General features: G+C 39.3%; 1 protein-coding gene across 2 annotated transcripts in view; it reads left to right on the forward strand.

The window, feature by feature from the left end:
* The first annotated feature begins 89 nt into the window (after positions 1 to 89).
* KBTBD3 (kelch repeat and BTB domain containing 3) overlaps positions 90 to 21067 on the forward strand; it is a 38803-nt gene continuing 17825 nt past the window's right edge. The window contains exons 1-2 of one of the 2 annotated variants that reach the window (XM_086679244.1): positions 90 to 312; positions 16742 to 20736. The gene's annotated coding sequence lies outside the window, so the exon portion shown is untranslated. The remainder of the gene's footprint in view (positions 313 to 16741; positions 20737 to 21067) is intronic. The other variant, XM_086679243.1, reaches the window with a different exon arrangement.

Consider the following 21067-nt stretch of genomic DNA (forward strand, 5'->3'; position numbering starts at 1 on the left):
AGGCGGGCGCCGCCGACGTGCGCGCGCAGCCCCGCCCACCAGGGGGCTTTCGCTTTTCCCCGGCCGCGCCGCTGTCTCCTGGAGAGAACGGCTAGGGGCGGAGACGCAGGCCCGCCTCTGCGCTCTGCGGCAGCGCGTGACGTCACGCGGGGCGGGGCCTCAGGGAGCGTAGGGAGGGACCAAGGCCGAGAGCCCCTGGTTGCGCCACTCACACTCGGAGAAGCGCTAACAGGACAACGGTTCAGGCCAATCGCAGTGAGGCCTGTGGCGGCAGCGAGACTAGGGTGGAGACTTCGGAGACTGCAGTTGCAGGTGGGTGAGCTCTGGGGTCTGAGGGAGGAGTGGGATGGCAGCGCCTCGTTCTGGGGGCCCCGCGAAGGAGGGGATCCCCGGGGCTCCAGCCGCCCCTGTCAACCCTCCGTGTGCGCGGCCGGGCGGGCGGCCGGGCTTTCCGCGGCGGAGAGGGCGCCGCACGGTGCCCCCGGGCTGCCTTGCTCGCCGCCCCGGGCCCCGCGGCGGGAGGGGGGTTGCGGCCCTGTGCCCCGCGCCAGGCGGCCCAGCCGACCCTCACTGTGTCCCGCGCCGGCCGATCGGTCCCTCCGACCCCTGAGTGCAGCCGGGCGGGGACGGCCGGGCCTGGCCCAGAGCCCTGGGGACAGGGCACCTGCGGTATCGCGGCGCCGGCCGCCCTGCTCTCTAGGAGCGTCGGCACCGAGTTAGAGCCCCAGCAGCCTTCCTTCCAGGGCGGCCGAGGGTCAGATCGATGCCTCTGCGCCCGCACCTGCCCCGGGGAGACTCTAGGTGACGCTTCTGCAAGAGTCCTCGTGACCAGAGCCCCTTGCGGGTATTGGCCCAGCGGAAAGTTGGCCTCTGCGGATGAATGTCAGAGCCCAACTTTGCGGTACACTGAATGCTGTCCTCCGAGATTTGGCCGGGTCCCTCCTTCTTTTGTCGGCTGATGGAGGGCCAGCAGTCGTAATTCGCAGTTACCTAAGGTTCTTTCCATCCTCTTCTAGGTGGCTTCTATTCTGTTGTTTTCTATACTTGTTTCCGTTAACTTTTCCTGATACCGTGAGCCCTTTCCAGCCCTTTGCAAGTAGGTGGGATTTTGAACACACAACACACACATCCTCAAAGGGATGTAAAATAAATTACTGGCTTGATATATCAGCTTGGGTAGTACTGACCAAAAGCCTGTGTCAGGTGCCGTGTTTGAGATCCGTTTACTACCTGCAGAGAGCTTACAGTCTGGCAAGGCACGTAAAGCGTGTACAAAAAATCCGCAGTAAGTGACACGTAAAGGTGTGCAAAGCATAAGGTGTCTGCTAATAGAGCTATCACCAATGATCATTACTCCTTTCTCCGCTTTTAACTTTATGTATCTAAGCATCCTATGATACCTTCTCCGTTCTTGTCTTTTTCAACTGATTTTTACAAAATTTCACCCTATTTTCTGTTTCTAAAACACTTCTAGGTACATGGTCACATGTTCTGTGCAGTAGTGATTATTGTTACGATGGAGAATCTGAGATCAGAAAGCGGATCTGTGGAATTAGGTAAATTCAGGTTAAGGAATGCATAGTTGATTCTTTTACCACGGAACTAAGCTCTGTATATTCATGCATAGAGCCTAATATACAGACAGATCATGTGCTTATTCATACTTGCTCTCTCTGCCTAGAATATTCTCTCCTCCCGTCATCACATTCATTCCCCTGTATCATTCAGGTCTTGGCTCAGATGTCCTCCGAGAATCTCTCTGTACACCAGATCTCAACAGCTCACTCTCCCCACCCCCTGCCTCATTCCCAAGCCTGGTCCTATCCTGGGCACTCTTTATAGGTTTCTTTAATGGAATCCCCTTCCCTGTGTACTTTGTAAATTATTACTTATTCAAGGCTGAGGGCAAACCTTGCCTTTTCTTAAGGACTACCCCAGAGTATGTTTTTGTTTGTTTGCTTTTAACTAATTAATTTGGCAACTCTTCTAGCACTACCTTATAATATCTATTATCCTGAATTATGTATGTGTGTTATCTTACAAATTGGGATGTAAGCTACTTGAGAGGGAATTTAATGCATACCTTGCCTCCTACAAATGGTATACACAAGTAAATGTTTTGATCAACCTTTACAATAGAGTTTACTCCGTTTATAACCTAACACTGGCATTTATATTCGGTCTACCTTTATTTCCCTCATTTTTATCTTAAGGAAATATGAATGTGCCTAACTATATTCAGTAAACCCAAACATTTTGTTACAATATCTTTATTGCATTGGTCAGGGGGGAAAGAAGACTAAAATATTAGAGGTTCAGCAAATTTGTGAGTAATAGTCATCTTGCCAGATCTTGATCTGTGCCTTCTTATTGGGATCCTAAGAAAACTGTGTTCTTTTCCCACTTCTGTCACCAGTTCTCCGTGTGACTTTGGGTAAATAACATAACCTCTTCCAAGGATCAATTTCAGTGGAAAGGTATCAAATGAAATCATCTCTTAGGTTCAGTGATTTTGAGTGAATAATGTGCATTTAGCTTTTTACTGAGTCACCACTTAAACTTTATTCCATTGTAAAACTTAACTTTTCAAAACTTTAGCAAATAACTCCATGATTCTACCAGTTACTCAAGAAAGAAACCTTGATTTTTCTTTTCCCTCAATTTTCATGTCCAATCGATTCTATGTTCTACTGATTCTACTTCTAAAATAGAGCTAAAATGCGTTTTTTTCTCTCTCCATTGTTAACATTGTGGTCTAGCCTGCCATCATGTCTCACCTGCGGTACCGACTAGTTTTGGAGCCTGCAGGAGAAGGGAACGTTGTTTCCTGTGTCCTCCCTGTCATAAGCACTCCTCGGCTCCGAGCTAATCACTGTGCTGTCCGCGCCCCTGACTAGACAGGGAAGGAAGGAGACCAGCAAGATAGAAAACCTGAAGAGTGATGTGCCACAGACACTAGAGATGCGTGTTTCCAGAAGGGAGACTAGTTAGCCACGCGAATACCCCTGAGAAGTTCTCTAAAACGGGGAGAGAGAATTTAGCATTGCTGGCGGCAGCGTGGTGATACTGCCTCAGTCAGGTGCCGGGGTGAAAGAGGAAGGGACGGTAGTGGGCTCACACAGCAAGTGGAGGCAAAGCTACTGCGGACTGTTTCTGGGTGGCGGAGTAGAAACATGGGATGGTAACTGGAGGGTAATACAGGTTCAAAGGACAGATTTTTGTTTGTTTGATGTGTAAAGTGGGAGATACTAAAATGTGTCCACTGATGGAATCTGTCCAACAGAACTGGAGAAAGTGTTGACGCAGCAGAGGGGGTAGGTTGTGTGCGCGCGCATGCTCACCACCCTAAAGTGTACCGCAGAGCGGAGGACCCGGTGTCCGTTGTTTCTGGCTGTGTGCCCAGTTTCTAGAATAGTGCTTGCCAAGATAGTAGCTACTCTGTAAACTTTCTAATATTTGAATAAGTGAATGACGTGAATTCTATTGCCCTTTTTCTCTTAATTCTTCTTACAGCAACCAGGAAGATACTTTGAAAAGTAAATCAAATCATGTCACTGTCCAGCGCAAAGTCTCCCTTTGTTCCAACAGCACTCAGGGTGAAATCCCTGCTCCTTCTGGACCATAGGACCTGCGTGAGGTGGCACTGGCCTCCGCGACATTCTTGCTCTTGTCAAACGGTTCCAGTGATGCTGGCCTCCTTTCGTTTCCTAAAACTGAAGGACCCCTTCCCACTTTAGGCCTTTCTACATGATTTCTCCCACCAACCCCTTACCTTCAGTGACACCTTCTCAGAAAGGCACGCCCTGACACGGTAGCGGACAGGAGCAAAAGCTCTGGAGCCAGACCATCTGGGTCCAGGTCCACACTTACTTGCTGTATGACCTTGAGCAAATTAAGGTCTCAAAGCCTCCTCTCCCCCTCCCTGTAAAGTGGGGACAATAGCAGAATCTATGTTACACCGTTCTTCTGAAGATTAAAGAGGCTCTGAAGCATGTAGGACAGAACACACAGAGGAAGCACTATGGAAGTGTCGCCACCATTACTATCTGAAGTTGAACATTCCCCATTGTTCGTTTTTATTCCCATTTCCCAGCTCTTTCTTCACAGTATGGATAACGATGGATAATTTGTCAGTCTTTCTCATTACATAGTGACCACCGGGGAAAGCCAGGGTCACGACTGCCTCTGTTCTCCATGCTTTCTTTAGTGTCTACCTCTGTACCTGGCATACAGTTAGCACTCTGTCGTAAGTGCTTATGAGAAGATGCCACCAATCACGTTCTGTTTTGAAACTCCGGTGACCAAATTCGATCACCGGAAGGCCAAACAGAAAGGGCCCACCCAGGTCAGTCACAGCACAACAGCACAGCTTTCTTTTCATACTGCGCTCCCATCAAATGGCACGTGCTATTCTTGTCACTACTTTCTATCAAGGTCTTATCACACTTGATTCTTGTACTTTTACTAATTTAACTATTTAAATCAAACTTTAGTGGAAGACATTAAAGGAAATAACGAGAGTAGTTTTAAAAATTGACTCAATGTTTTGAGCACAGAGTAGTTTGTTGAAGTTGAGATGCAGTCTTATAAAATACACCATTGTTTTACGTGCCACTGAGAAAGAAAACAGTGCCATTTTTAAGTCCGACACAACTCTTTATCGTGTCGAACTTTTCATACTTACGGAAAGCCCTTTTAAAAAATCACGTATCACCCTCTTACACACATAAAAAGCAAAATTAGCTGAGATGCTTGTAAAACTTTGTCATATTCAGAGTACAGTGCTTATAATTCACTTTCAACTCAGAATCTCAATGTCCATGTTTTTCTATATAAGGTCAGTCTCTGTAATCCGAGAGCATTAGTGACACATCATTTCATTTTTTTAATAACAAAAAAAAAATTTAATGTTTATTTTTGAGACAGAGAGAGAGAGACACAGTGTGAGCAGGGGAGGAACAGAGAGAGAGGGAGATACAGAATCTGAAGCAGGCTCCGTACAGGCTCTGAGCTGTCAGCACAGAGTCCAATGCTGGGCTTGAACCCACGAACCGTCAGATCATGACCTGAGCTGAAGTCACGACTGAACCCCCCGATGCATCATTTCCTAAATGAGTATCCATTGTTATCTCCAGAGTTTTCTTTTAAATCACCAATACCCATTTTGCACATTTTGATGCACATACATATGTAATGACAGGTGTCATGACTGCTACCTGACCCAAAGCAATTATAAGATACCTGTCATTTTCAGATATGTTGAGTGTGAAAAAATATGTGTCTTAAAATTAGTGAAATGTCATACACTGAATTTGCAGAATATTTGAAGAAAAAAGTTGCCTTACAGATCTTTTACCAAGAATTGTTTTACAATTAATAATGTTACTAAGTACATGTTATTACTGAGTTTAACCATTAATGTTGATATACCCCATGACAATATTAATTTTCATGATATAATTTACAATACAATGTAATTGGGGTGTCCACTTTGCACATGAGGAAGCTAATGCCTCAGAGAGCCTCAATAGAGGTTACTAGAATAGTGATGGGCCATTTAGGACCCTGTTCTTGCAGCTCTAAATCCTGCGGCTCTTTGTTGTTTGAAAACACAGTAGGAATGCAAGTACAGATTTACTCCAACCAAATTTAAGACATGAAGATTTCAGCTTCTTGGATTTTTTCATTCTGGATTGAATTTAATGGCAGGGTTTATCTTTTAACAGCTTCATGAAAGTGGATACCTGTATATGACTCTAATATATTTAAGAATGTGTATTGGGGAATACTTGAAAATTTCTGTTAAAGTTTGCTTTTTTGTTACCATGTGCAGAAATAATCATTACTTTATACTTCCATCATTGGGTTCAATTCTTATTTATGAACAATAAACCTCAATAAGTGACTTAATCCAACACAAGAGCCAAATTAAATACATGTTTTTAATGATAATAAAGTTAATGTTTGTGGTTGGGGTTTCTTAAATTTATTTTCTCAAGACATGTCATTATGCAGAAATACATTTTTTATCATTTTGAAAGTCTTAAGTTTGGGTACCTTTTAGCTTTTTTGTTTTACATTCAATTTCTTTTAAAAAACTAAGTAACTACTTATACCAAAAAATAAAATGATTTTTCCTTGGCATTTTTTAAGTGTTTTGAACAAGAAGAAAACTGGGATATCAAAATGGTTTCTAAATTGAATTTTTGTTTGTCTTTTAAATTTTGTTTTGAAATAATCACATATACATAAAGTTTTAAAAATAGTATAAAGCAATCTCATGTACCCTTCACCCAGTTTTCCCCATGGCTACGTCTTACATAATTATTGTCCAATATCAAAATCAGGAATTTGACATTGGGCCACAGTTTGTGTGCAGTTTGATGTCATTTTTTTCACATGGGTACATTCCTGTAACTAATCAAGTTACAGATTATTACAAATCACGATAAAACTCTCCGTTGTGTTAACCCACCCTCCCACCCACACCAGAGTCCTCAGTCCCTGGAAACCACTAATCTGTTTTCTATACAATTTTTCATTTCAAGAATATTACAGAAATAGAATCATACAGTATGTGACCTTGTGAGAGTGCCTTTGTACACTCATAATGCTCTTGCAGTCCATCTAAGTTGTTAATGTATGTCAGTCGTTTGTTTCTTTTTAATACATTCCATGAGATGGATGTACCACAGTTTATATACTCAGGCATATCCTGGGCAACACTTTGGATATTTATAGTTTTTGACCATACATGTAAAGCTGCTATGAAAAGCCATATGCAGATTTGTATTTCTCTAGGATAAATGCCCAGATCTATGGATAATATAGTGTATGTTTAGTTCCTCCCCCCACTTTTATTGAGATATAATTGATACATAACATTGTACTAGTTTTAGGTGTACAACATGATAGTTTGATATTTGTATATATTATGAAATGAATACCACAATAAGTTCAGTTAACATCCATCACCTCACATAATTAGAATTTCCTTCTTCTGAAGCTTTTAAGATTTACTTTCATAACAACTTTCAGATACAGAATACGGCGTTGTTACCTGTAGTCAAAATGCTGTACATTAGATCTCCAAAACTTCTTTCTTTTATAGCTGGAAATTTGTATAGTTTCACCTCCTTCACTCAGTTCCCCCATTCCCCACCCCCTCTGGCAAACAACGTGTTCTCAGTTTCCATGAGTTTTTTTTTTTTTTTCAACATTCCACATACAAGTGACATTATACAGTATTTGTCTTTATTATTTCACTTAGCATAATGCCCTCAAGGTCCATTTGTGCTGTCACAAATGGCAGAATTCCTTCTTTTTTAGGGCTAATGTGTGTGTGTGTGTGTGTGTGTGTGTGTGTGTGTGTACCTCACGTTTTATTTATCCACTCATCAATCCACAGACATTTGTTTCCTTGTCTTGGTTACTGTGAATAATGCTGCAGTGGGGTGCAGATACCTCTTCAGGAGAGCAATTTAGTTTCCTTTCGATATATACCTAGAAGTTGAATTAGATCATATAGTAGTTCTATTCTAAAATTGTGAGGAATCTCCTGTTTTCTACTATATTGGTTGCACCAATTCACATTCCCACCACAAGTATACAAGATTCCCTTTTCTCCATATCCTCAATAGCACTTGTTATTTCTTATCTTTTTGACAAAGGCCATACTGACAAGTGTGAGTTTATATCTCGGGATTTTGATTAGCACCTTCCTGATGATTAGTGACATTGAACACCACTTCATGTATCTGTTAGCCATTTGAGTGTCTTTGGAAAAAGGTCTGTTCACATTCCTTGCCCATTTTTAATTGGATTATTTGGAGGTTTTTGTGCTATTGAATTCTATAAGTTCCTTATATTTTTTGGATATTAACACTGTCAGATGTGCAGGCTGAGAATATGTTCTCCCAGTCTGTAGGTTGCCTTTTCATTTGGTTGATCACTTCTTTTACTGTGCAGAAGTTTTGCAGTTTGGTGTGGTTTCACTTGTTTATTTTTTGTTGTTGTTGCTTGTGCCTTACATGTCCTATCCAAACAATCACTGCTATTACCAATGTCAAGGAGCTTTTTCCCTAGTTTTCTTTCAGGAGTTTTTTTTGTTTTGTTTTTTTGTTTTTTAATTTTTTTTAATGTTTATTTATTTCTGAGACAGAGAGAGACAGACCATGAGTGGGGGAGGGGTAGAGAGAAAGGGAGACACAGAATCTGAAGGAGGCTCCAGGCTCTGAGCTGTCAGCACAGAGCCCCACATGGGGCTCGAACTCACAAACCGTGAGTTCATGACCTGAGCCGAAGTCGGACACTTCACCAGCTGAGTGACCCAGGCGCCCGTTTTCTTTAAATTTTAACTTGTTAGTGTATAGAAATGCTACTGATTTTTGTATGTTGATTTTGTATCCTACAACTTTACTCAATTCATTTATTAGTTGCTATAGATATATATGTTTTTTTGGTGTAGTCTTGAAGATTTTCTATATATAAAATGCCATCTGCAAACAAAGACACTTTTTTTTTTCCTTTCCAATTCTGATTCCATTTATTTGTTTTTCTTGCCTGATTGCTCTAGCTAGAACTTCTAGTACTCTGTTGAATAGTGGTGACAGTGAACAACCTTCTCTTGGTCCTGATATTAGAGGACTCACCATTGACTTTGATGTTAGCTCTGCACTTCTCATATATGGCCTTTAGTATATTGAGAATTCTATGCTCACTTTCCTTCTGTCCCCAGTTAGTTGAAAATTTTTATCATGAATGGATGTTGAATTTTGTAATGTTTTTTTTTCCTGCATCTGTTAGGCTGATCATATGATTTTTATCTTTCCATTAATGTGGTAAATTATTACATTTATTGATTTGCATATGTTAAACCATCCTTGCATCGTAGAGATGAATCCTGATTGATCGTAGTCTATTATCCTTTTAATGTGCTGTTGGATTCAGTTTGCTAGTTATTTTGTTGAGACTTTTTGCATCTGTAGTCATCAGAGATGTTAGCCTGTAGGGTTTTGTTTTTTGGTTTGTTTGCCTTGTTTTTATAGTGGCCTTATAAAATGTGTTTAGAAGTATTCCCCACTCTTTAGCATTTTGGATACTAAAAGGATTGGTATTGATTCCTTTTTAAATGTTTGGTAAAATTCACCCATGAATCCATTTGGTCCTGGACTTTCCTTTGTTGGGAGGTTTTTGATTACTGATTCATCTTACAGTAATTAGTTTGTTCAGATTTTCCATTCATGATTCAGACTTGGTAGGTTGTATATTTCTATGAATTTATCTATTTCTTTTGAGATTTTAATTTGTGTATAATAGTACATAGTAGTTTCTTACGATACTTTGCATTTCTGTTGTATCACTTATAATATCTCCTCCTTCATTTATAATTTTATTTATTTGGGTGCTCAACCTCTCTTTAGTTAGGTAAAGGTTTATCAATTTTGTTCATATTTTCATAGAACCAACTCTTATTTTTGTTAGTTTTTCTGTTCTTTTCCTGATTTCTATTTCATTTCTTTCTGCTCTAATTTTTATTATGTCCTTAGTTCTGTTAATTTTGGACTTATTTTGTTATTCCTCATTCTTTGGGATGTAAAATTAGGCTGTTTATTTGGGGTCTTTTTCATGGTATTGTATTTATTGCTATAAATTATGCTCTCAGAACTGCTTTTGCTACATCCCATCAGTTTTAGTATGCTGTATTTTCATTTGTTTCATGATATTCTTTTATTTTCCTTTTAATTTCTTCTCTCATGCCTTGATTGTTCAGAACTGTGTTTAATTTTCATTTATTTGCTAATTTTCCTTTTTTTCCCCATTACTGATACCTGCTTTCATATGATCATTGCTGGAAAACATAGTGTAATTTCTGTCTTCTTAAATTTGCTAAGATTTGTATTATGGCCTAACATTTGCCCTATCCTAGAAAATACTCTGTGTATCTGTCATTTAGGTCCTTTTGGTCTATAGTGTTGTTTAAATCTACTGATTCTCTGTTCGGATGATATATCCATTATTCAGTGGAATGTTAAAGTCACCAATTATTATTTTAATACTGTTTATTTCTGTCCATTCTGTTAGTATTTGCTTCATACACTTAGGTGCTCTGATATTGGGTGCATAAATATTTACAATTACACATTCTTAATGGATTGACTCCATTATCATTATATAATGACTTCCTTTATCTCTTGACTACTTTTTAGCTTAAAGTCTCTTCTGATATAACATCCCTGCTTTCTTTTGGTTACCATTTGTGTGAAATATCTTTTCCCATTCCTTCACTTTCAGTCTACATGTGTCTTTAAAGCAGCAGTGAGTCTCTTGTAGGCAGCACATCATTGGATCTTATATTTTTATCCATTCAGCCATCCTGTCTTTTGATTGGAGAATTTGATCCATTTATGTTTAATTATTAATAGGTAAAGACTTATTATTGCCATTTTGTTTAACCATGTTCTGTTTCCTAGATGCTTTGTTGCTTCTTTGTGGTTTGATGACTGTTAGAGCAATATTTTGTCACTCTTTAATCATAGTCTTTTTGTGACTACTACAGGGTTTTCCTTTTTGGTTACCATGAGGCTTATATAAAAGATATTTATGATGTTCTGTTTTAAGTTGATAACAGTTTTACTGACATAAACTTTAAATTTTTATTTCTCCCCTCACAGTTTAGATTGTTAATGTTTCAGTTTACACATATAAATATGCATATATACATGTATGTATGTATTAAAATTTTTTATTTTTAAGTAATCTCTACATCCAATGTGGGGCTCAAACTCACAACCCTGAGATCAAGTGTCACATGCGCCATTGACTGAGCCAGCCAGGCACCTCATAGTTTACTTATATTTTATGTTGTGTATCCAGTAACAAATTTTTGTAGTTATGATTACTTTTAATGTTTATTTTTTAACTTTTTAATTTAGAGTTGTAAATGAATTGAAATAATTAAGATTAGTTTTCTACATATTCATATGTTTTTATGATGTTAATTAGCATCATTTTATTTGGCACGTGGGTGGCTCAATCAGTTGAGCATCCAGCTTCAGTTCAGGTCATGATCTCATGGTTCGTGGGTTCGAGCCCCGCGTTGCACTCTATGTTGACAGCTCGGAGCCTGGAGCCTGCTTCGGAGTCTTCTCCCTCTCTCTATGCTTCCCCTACTCATGCTCTGTCTCTCTCTCTCTCAAACATAAATAAACATTAAAAAAAAAGAACTACCTTTAGTATTTCTTATAAGTCAGGTATATTGATGATGAACTTCCTTTAGTTTGAGAAATTCTTTACGTCTCATTCATTTCTGGAAGACTGCTTCACCAGCTATACTATGGTCAGCTGACAGTTTTTGTTTCTCCTTCAATATTTTGAATATATCACCCCATTCTCTCCTGGCTGAAAAGTTTCTGAGAAATCTGTGCATAGTCTTATGGGAGGGGAGGAGGTCCCTTGTACGTGATATGTCACTCTTGCTGCTTTCAAAATTCTTTGTCTTTGACTTTTGACAATTATGTCTCCCTGTGTAGCTGTTTAGGGGTTCAACCTGTTTGGGTCCTTTGGGCATCATTACTCTGATATCCATTCCTCATGATATCCTTCCTCATGATATCCTTCCTCATGTTTGGGAAGTTTTCAGCCATTATGGTTTTAAAAATATTTCTGTCCTTTTTTCATTCTCTTCTCCTGGGATTCTTATAATGCATATATTGTTCTTTTAGTGGTGTCCACTGAGGCCCACAGGCTTTCTTTACTCTATTTAATTCTTTCTTCTTTTTGCTATTCTGACTGGATAATTTCAAATGCCCTACTTTATAGTTCACTGATTCTTTTACTTGATGGAGTCTGCTGTTGAAGCGCTCCATTGAATTCTTCATGTCAGTCACTGAATTCTTCAGCTTTAGAATTTCTCTCTCTCTCTCTCTCTTTCTCCTTCCCTCTCTCCCTCTCACTCCCCTTCCGTCCCTTCCTTCCTTTTTTTCCTTCCTCCCCTCATTCCTTTCTTTCTTTTCCTCCCTTCCTTCCTCCCTTCCTTCCTTCATTCGTCTCTTTGTTGAACGTCTCATTTTATTCATGCATTTCCCTAATATTATTTAGTTATTTGTGTTTTCTTGTAGTCCACTTAACTTCTTTAAGAGGAATATTCTGAATTCTTTGCAGTTTATAGAGCTCCCATTTCCTTAGGGTCGGTTATTGGGGCTTTATTACTTTCATGTAGTGATGTCATTGTTTACCTGATTCTTCATAATCCTTGATTCTTTGTGTTGGGATCTATACATTTGAGTAAGCAGTCTCCTCTTCCACATTTTACAGGTCTTCTCCAAAGACAGTCTTTCACCAGTCAGTTCACCTCGGTTCTGGACTGGTCAGCTGGCAGCATCCATGGTCAAGTGGGGCTTGCTATCAGGGCTTTCTATTTGGGCAAGGAGGCTGCCTGAGCCCTGAGGTCAGACTTGGTGCCGATGGCTGGAAACTGTTGGTTTCCTGCCCATGCCCAGCTCTGGGATGGGCTCTGTGGCTGCATGGATTCTCTGGTTAAACTTCCTACTCAGGCCGACTGGGTGCTACACTCAACAGTTAGGCAGGGCTGCAAAGGTGCTTCCTTGCCTGAGTGGAGTTGTACAACAGGCTCCACAGCCCTTTAGCTTGATGGCCAGGGGCCTGAATCCAGCAGAGAGCTGTTCACCAAACTCCTTGCTCAGACACTACTACCAGCTTTGCTGTGAAGGTGGAAAGAGCTGCTGGCTTGGCTCTCTGCTCACCTGCTGCTGTAAGCTTGGCTACAGGTTGGGCTATACAACTTCCCAGGTGCTCTGGTGAGGCTTGCTTGTTGGGCAGGGCTGGAAACTGTATTCAGTGCAAGGCAGGGCTTCACATTTGGGCCACGTTAACAGCCTTCACAGCCAGTTAGGCTTGGTAGTCAGGGACTTCAATCGGACAAAACACGTTGAGCTCTCTGGCCAGACGGGTTCACCAGCTGGGCTCTGCAGACCGGCAGAGATGTTGCTAGGTGCTGCTCTCAAGTGCTGCTGAGCTGTTCAGTTTCTCAGATGCTCTGCTCAGGTTTCTCGGTGAAGCTGGGCTGGGGGCTGCACTCAGCAGTGAGCAGGACTAAGATTTAGCTGTTCTGCCAGGCAGGGTGGCAGGACAGGCTCCGAGGCCAGCAGGACTGGTTGTCGGGGTCTTGAATCAGGCACAACTACACACTGAGTTCCCTGGTCAGATGGGGTCACGATCTTGTGGTTAGCTTAAGAAACAGCCAAATAATTTCCATTATCAACATGTGAATGATATGGTATTTCGGTGCCCTCTCAATCATCTGATGTTACCAATATTTTTTTATTAGCCATTCTTTTTTTAAATTTTTTTTTTTTCTTCAACGTTTTTATTTATTTTTTTTAGGACAGAGAGAGACAGAGCATGAACGGGGGAGGGGCAGAGAGAGAGGGAGACACAGAATCGGAAACAGGCTCCAGGCTCTGAGCCATCAGCCCAGAGCCCGACGCGGGGCTCGAACTCACGGACCGCGAGATCGTGACCTGGCTGAAGTCGGACGCTTAACCGACTGCGCCACCCAGGCGCCCCTTTTATTAGCCATTCTAATGGATGGGGGTGATATTTCATTGTGGTCTTAATTTTGTATTTCCATGATTAATGATATTAAACATATCTTCATGTGTTCATCTCTTGATTTTCTTTGGTAAAATACCTCTTCCTATCTTTGCCCCCTTTTTAATTGAATTGTTTGTTTTTTTACTGATGGGTTTTGAGAATTCTTTATATTAATAGATATCAATCTTTTATCAAATTTCATTTGCAACTATTTTCTCCCAGGCTGTAGATGGTCTTTTCATCCTCTTAACAGGATCTTTCACAGAGGATATGAAACATACTCAGTTTTGATAACATTCAAGTAACATTTTTCTCTGTTTTATGAAGTGTGCTTTTAATGTCATAGATCTAAAACTCATTGACTAACCCTTTGCCACGAAGATTTTCTCCTATATTCTAAAAGTTTTAGTTTTTACATTTCACACTTAAGCCTATGATCCATTTTGAGTTAATTTTTGTATTAAATGTGATATTTAGATCAAGGTTCACTTTTTTGCCTGTGAATATTCATTTGCTTCAACACTATTTGTTAAGAGATTATCTTTACACTATTGAATTGCTTTTGAGCTGTGTCATAAATTGGTTGATTTTACTTGAATGGGGCTATTTTTTAATTATATATTCTGTTCCACTGATCTGTGTGTCAGTCTTTCTCCAATATCACAGTTTGATTAATGAAGCTATATAATAAGTATTGAAATCAGGTAGACTGACTCTTCCAACATTACTGTTGTTTTTCAAAACTGTGTTAGCCGTTTTAATTTCCTTGTCTCTCCATAGAAGTTTTAGAATAATCCATGTCTACAAAAAGATCTTACTGAGATTTTGATAGGAATTGTGTTAACTCTGCACATCAGTATAGGGAGAATTGACATATTTACTATGTTGATTTTTCCAGTTTATGAACATGGTACAATCTGTCAATTTATTTAGGCCTCTTTGGTTTCTTTTGTCAGCATTTTGTAGTCGCAGTGTATAAGTCTTGTACTCGTTTCAGTAGATTTTATATCCAAGTCTTGTCTTTCTTTTCCTTTCCTTTTCCTTTTCCTTTCCTGCTATTGTAAATGGTATTATAATTTAAACTTTGGCTTCCATGTGTTGATTGCTAGTTTATAGAAGAAACATTGATTTTGTATGTTGCTCCTATATCCTGTGGCATTGCTGAACTCCTTTATTAGATGTATGTATATTTTGTAGGTTACTTGGGATTTTCTATGTAGACAATCTTATCATCTGTAAGTATAGAGGCAGTTTGTTCCTTTCAAATGTATAAGCCTCTTGTAGAATTTTGTTGCCTCAGTGTGCTGGCAAGGACTGCCAGTACCATGATGAATAGCAAAGGTAAGAGTGGACATACTTGCCATTTTCATCATAGAGCAAAAGTGTTCAGTCTCTTACCATTTAGTATAATGTTAGCTATAGATTTTTTATAGATATTCTTTATCAAGTTGAGGAAGTTCTTCTCTGTTCTTTGCTGAAAGGTTTTCTCGTGAATACAAGTGGGATTTCTCAATGATTTTACTGTGTCAATTGATACAGTTACATGATTTTTCTTTTTCACTTTGCTTCAACACTGGATTACATTAATTGATATTTGAATATTGAACCACCCTTACATCCTGGGATAAAACTACGTGGTCTTGGTCTTGTGCATAATTTGTTTTAGATACTGCTGAATTATTTTTCCTGATTTTTAAAAATTTATATATTTATGAGGGATATTGATCTGTGGTTTTGTTTTTCCCTTTCTTTGTTTTTGTATTGTCTTTGTCTGGGGTACCACATAAGTACTGACTTCATAAAATTACTTGGGAAGTGTACCCTCCTCTTCTGTATTCTGGAGGAAATTATATAGATTTGGTATTAACTTTTTAAAAACTTTTGGTGAATTTAATTCCCTTAATAAGAAATTACAGGGCTGTTCAAATTTTATATTTCATCTTGAGTGAGTTGTGGTAATGTGTGGATTTTTGAGGAATTAGTCCATTTCATCTGCCCTACTGAATTACTACATGTAGAGTTGTTTCTAGTATTCCTTTCTTTATCCTTCTGATTAACTTCAAGGTGTGTAGTGATTCCCCTATTGCATTCCTGATATTAGTAATTTATGTCTTCTCTTTTTTGTTCTTTGTCAGTCTTGCTAGAGGTTTGTCTATTTTATCAAACCTTTCAAAGAATAAGTTCTTTATTTCCTTTGCAGTTTTCTATTTTGAATTTTGTAGATTTCTTCTCTTTATCATTTCCTTTAACCTGTCTACATTGAGTTTATTTTGCTCTTCTTTTTGAAGTTTCTTGAGGTTGAAGCAAAAATTGTAACTATGTAAGGGTTATTTAAATCAATTATATAATAAGGATATGAGGGAGAGTAAAGGGAAGTAAAAGAGTGTAAAGCATATACACTTTATACTGACACTGGTAAAATGTTTACACAAGTATTTGTTATATACTATATACACACCATATATATAATATATATGTGTGTATATGTGTACATATGTATATATGTACACATATACACACATATATATGTAATACTTAGAACAACCACTAAAATGTCCATACAAAGAGATATGCTCAGTCACTATAGCCAAATCAAAATGGAATTTAAAAAGGTTCAAGTAACCCAAAGGAAGGCAGAAAGAATAAAGATAAATTAAAAATAGAGAAACATAAAACAACCAACCAAAAAGCAGCCCTAAGTATTACCATATCAATAACTGCACTAAATATAAGTGGTCTATATACGTCAATTAAAAGATAGAAGTTAGCAGAGTAGGCTTTTTTTTTAAATGATCCAACTTTATACACTTCCTATAAGTCATTCATTTCAAATAGAATGATATAAGTAGGTTGAAAGTCAAGGATGAAAAAATATACACTATGCAAGCAGTAATTAAATGGTTGTGGTTATATTAATACCAGATAAAGTAGACTTCAGCAAGGAAAATTATGAGGGACAGAGAGGAATATTATGTGTTAATCCACCCAGAAGACATAGCAAACCTAATTGTCTATGTACCAAACAAGAGAACTGCAAAATATCTGAAGCAAAAACTGATAGAACCAATAAGAAAAATAGACACATTTACTTTTACAGCTGGAGACATTAATACTTCTCTCTCAATAGGACAAGAAGACAGAAGTGACACAGAAGAACTCAACACCATTAACGAATATAATCTAATCAGCATTTATAGAATACTCCACCTAACAAAAGAACCCACATTATTTTCAAGTGCCATGGAACGTACAGCAAGAGTAACTGTATCCTAACCCACAGGACAAACCTCCAAAGACTTAAAAGAACTGAAATCACACAGACTATGTAATTGCTCACTGAGGCATCTCTGTAAAGGCTGCCTTAAAATTCCTGATAGATAATTCTGACATCTGTGTCCTGTGTCGGTGTCTGTTGATTCTTCTCTCTTTCAACTTGATATATTCCTGGTTTGGAGATATACTGGATATTTCATAATAAGACTCTAGATCCTATTTATATCTTGTATTTTGGTGGGTCTTTTCTGACACTGCTCTGTTGAGTTAAGGCCACCAGCTCATTACTGCTGTGTTGAGATAGAAGTCCAGATTTTCCACCTCACCTCTTGGACATCTGGGATAGGAAGGGCTCTTTTTACTGCTGGATGGTGTTGAGAGTTCAGGCTCCCCTCTTTGCATCCTCTGATACCACTTTGGCTGAGAGAGGGAGGGGCACATCCCCTGGCAGTGAAAAGTCCTACATCTTCAGTGGGCCTCTGGCTCCAACCCAGGAAGGACAGGGAGGAATGCCATTTTACTTCCAGGTAGGGGTAGAATCCAAGATCCCATGTGTCACATGACCTCCACTGATGGTGGAGGGGAGGTGGTGGACACTTGCTACCCCTGGACTAGCTACCCACTCTGCCTTCCCATGGATAGGAAGAGGAGAGTTGACGCATCTCATTACATCCTGGGAGGGGTGGGATGCTAGGCTCTCCATTCCACTTTTGCTGACGTGAGTGCCTGTAGATAGTTTTTCCATCATGTTTGTCAAAACTCTTCTTACTAGGTTGCTCCTGCCCCTGGTCCTATGGCTAAAGAGATCAGGTTTCTCTCGGAGTTCTTTATGCATGTGCCCGCCCAGTCGTGTTCATGTTGTCCACTTGTTCAGTATCTGGGATATCTTAGGCAAAAATAAAACCCAAGGAACTCACCACTGTATTGTTCTTGGGTCCCACGTTCACTAGCCAGTCTGCCTATTTCTCTCCACCTTTCACCATCTGCATAGATTTATGATATATATTTTTATATGTGTCCAGGGTTCTCAGTCATTTTTAGCAGCAGAAATAGTGCCAAGCATGTCTACTCCACCTTACTGGAAGACAAAGCCTCACTGTTTTTATAGGAGTAATATTTATAAGAATTAAATTAAATACTGTGTGAAACCCAGGGATCAGCACCTGACACAAAGTACTGGCTCTATAAATGTTGGCTGTTTTTATTATCCTGTATATCTTTCTTTTTCAGAATGATGTTAAACTGCCGTGGTAACTTTTTTGGCCAGTACATTTATGGTTGGATCTTAGGCACATGAAAAGGACTCTATGCTTTCATTTAATATTAATATCTATGTCCAGAAGAGCATTGAAAAGAGTATAAACTTTGAGTTAAGCAGGTTTCTACTGGTTTTACATCTTTATGCTCATCATTCAATCTTGAGCCTCAACTTCCCATTTTGTAAACAGTCATTATTACCAAAGTTAAATTATAAACGCTGAATGAAATAACTATATAAATTACTTACTATAAATTCTAGTACCTTCAGGCTTGTTATATCACTCAATAACTATAAACGTTAAGAGTCTCTAACCATTTACTTGCCTATCAGTGTTTACCTGTTAACAGAAATGGAAGTTTCACCATATAGTATTGTTCTTTGATGTACTGGTTTAAAGGTCCAGAAAGATGTGCTTTGTGGTATGGATGTAGGTGCCGAATGTAGATTGTTGTCATCATTTATCTCGATTGTCCCCATGTTGCCACTCTCTCCTCAGTGTATTTCTCCCATCTCAAACAAAAGACAACAGAATTTCCTAGAATCCACCTACTCCTCTAGTCCTTACCTCACTGAACTTCTTTAAAAAATAATTTATACAAATTTGTGTCCAGTATTCCCTCTTAAAACTACTATAATCTGACCTCTCCTCACCCCACCCCCACATGATCAACATTGTCTTTTCAGTCCTTACCTTGCCTAACCTTTCTCAGCTTTGGATGATGTAACTACTTCCTACGTGAAATTCTCTTCCTGTGCTTTCCATCACCACTCCTAATTTTCCTCCATTTCTGTCCCTGCTCTTTGTGAGTTTTTCCTTAGCTGTAGAACTTCCTCACCTTGTGTCTTCCACAAATTGTACTTTCAACTGTATCTCCAGTTCATCTAGACTGTCACCTGGCAGGTAGCAGGTGCTACATGAATAATTCTTTTCAACTAAACGGTCTTTCCCTTAGGGTTAGTTATCATTGGAGTTCCATTCTCAGCCCTCTTTCTCTACTGATTCTACTTATTTTTCTTGATTGATTTGTATCCATTTCAGTGGCTTTACTTATCTTGTGGATTCAGTTCCCCTATCCCTTTCATAAACTTTCCAACATGCTTTCTCTTCAATAGCACTTATAATTATTATGATTAAATAAAGTCTACATATATAAATGTGCTTAAACCAAGTTAAGAAAATAGAAAATTTCAGCTTCTGTATGAAGCCATTCTATATGAAGTAACCATGGCAGCCTTTAACTTTTAACCACTTTACCAAAATGAATGCCTATGCATAATGCTAATGTATTAGTTTGATACTTGAAAGTTTCCACTAAGTAGTTTTACTTATATTACTAGTCATAGAAATAAAAATTACTGTATACTATATCATTGGGCTCACTTTTTATCCATGAATTATGATCCTCAATGATTGATTTAATCTAACGCAAGTTACAAGTTCCTTATATATGTATAATCAGCTATAAAAAAATTACATATAAATTATATATCCACACGTTTATTAAAAAGTATTACAAACCGTTGTTGCCTTAATTAAACATTGTACAGGAGATCCTAGCTACTTCTGTAGTAGAAGAAAAAGAAATAATGCCTGTAAAAAAACAGGAAAGAGAACAAACAAGCCCCATTGGCTACAAATGATGTAGTTTTTTATGCAGAAAACACAAAAGAATCAACAGATATTTAGATTAATAAATATACTTGAGTTGCTGGGATTAAAATTAATATGCATTAATTAAAATAATCCTATTTGTTGTAATAGACACATCTCAGTGGCTTAACAAAAACGAAAATTTCTTATCCAATAAAAAAACAATGTTTGGATTTTTTTTAATTGATATTACTCATACCAGTGAATGCTACCTTCGATGGTAAGTGCAGTGAGAACATGAGCTACATCTTGGTTACTCACTGCTGTATTCCTAGCAGAATGATGTTTCTAAAATATAAATCCAATGGTGCAATTCCTCTCCTATTTAAAGTCCTTCTAAATATTCCTCATTACCTCTAGAATGAAACCCAGGCCCCTTGCATGGTAGCCAGACCGCGTGAGCCAGGCCGTTTACTATTTCAGCTTTATCTGCCCCATCTCTCTGGTCCTCAACATGGTGTCTCTCCCAAGGGGCTGTGATAACTCTGTCATCCCTATCTCTCCACTTACCATTTTTTTCTCTTGGAAGTGTCTTCCTCACCTTCTTCGGTAACCATCTTTCGTTTTTTCTTTAACACCTCCAGTACCACATCCATCAGAATGTCTTCCTTCATCCTCTCCCCTCTGCTTTGTCCTCCTCCTCCCTGAGAGCAAGTCTGAGATTGTCCTTCCTGCCTCCTTGATACTCTTCCCATGTCAGTTTTGACGCTTATCACATTTGTTACTTCCTTCTTTCCAACTGGCCTGGGGGCCTGCAAGAGCAGGGATCCTGTGACCCATTTATCTTCATATGCCCAATGCCCACATGGGTTTGAAGCCCCGAGGATATTCAATAAAACTGCACAGAGGAGGCAAGATCCGAGTGGAGGCACTGCAGCAGTTCAAGTGAGAACAGTGAGAGATTCATCCTGAAGAACGGCAGCGGGGTGGAGAAAAGGTGGTGGTTTTAAAATAGATATGGTCCGGGGCGCCTGGGTGGCGCAGTCGGTTAAGCGTCCGACTTCAGCCAGGTCACGATCTCGCGGTCCGTGAGTTCGAGCCCCACGTCAGGCTCTGGGCTGATGGCTCGGAGCCTGGAGCCTGTTTCCGATTCTGTGTCTCCCTCTCTCTCTGCCCCTCCCCCGTTCATGCTCTGTCTCTCTCTGTCCCCAAAATAAATAAAAAACGTTGAAAAAAAAATTTAAAATAGATATGGTTGGTGGAGGAGGATTTCTGAGTGTCTGGCTTGGGCAGTAGAGAAGCTCTTCATCTCAATGGAAACATATAAC

This window comes from Puma concolor, chromosome D1 (assembly GCF_028749965.1).
Source record: "Puma concolor isolate L17-30 chromosome D1, mPumCon1.1.hap2, whole genome shotgun sequence".
Classification (NCBI taxonomy): Eukaryota; Metazoa; Chordata; class Mammalia; order Carnivora; family Felidae; genus Puma; species Puma concolor.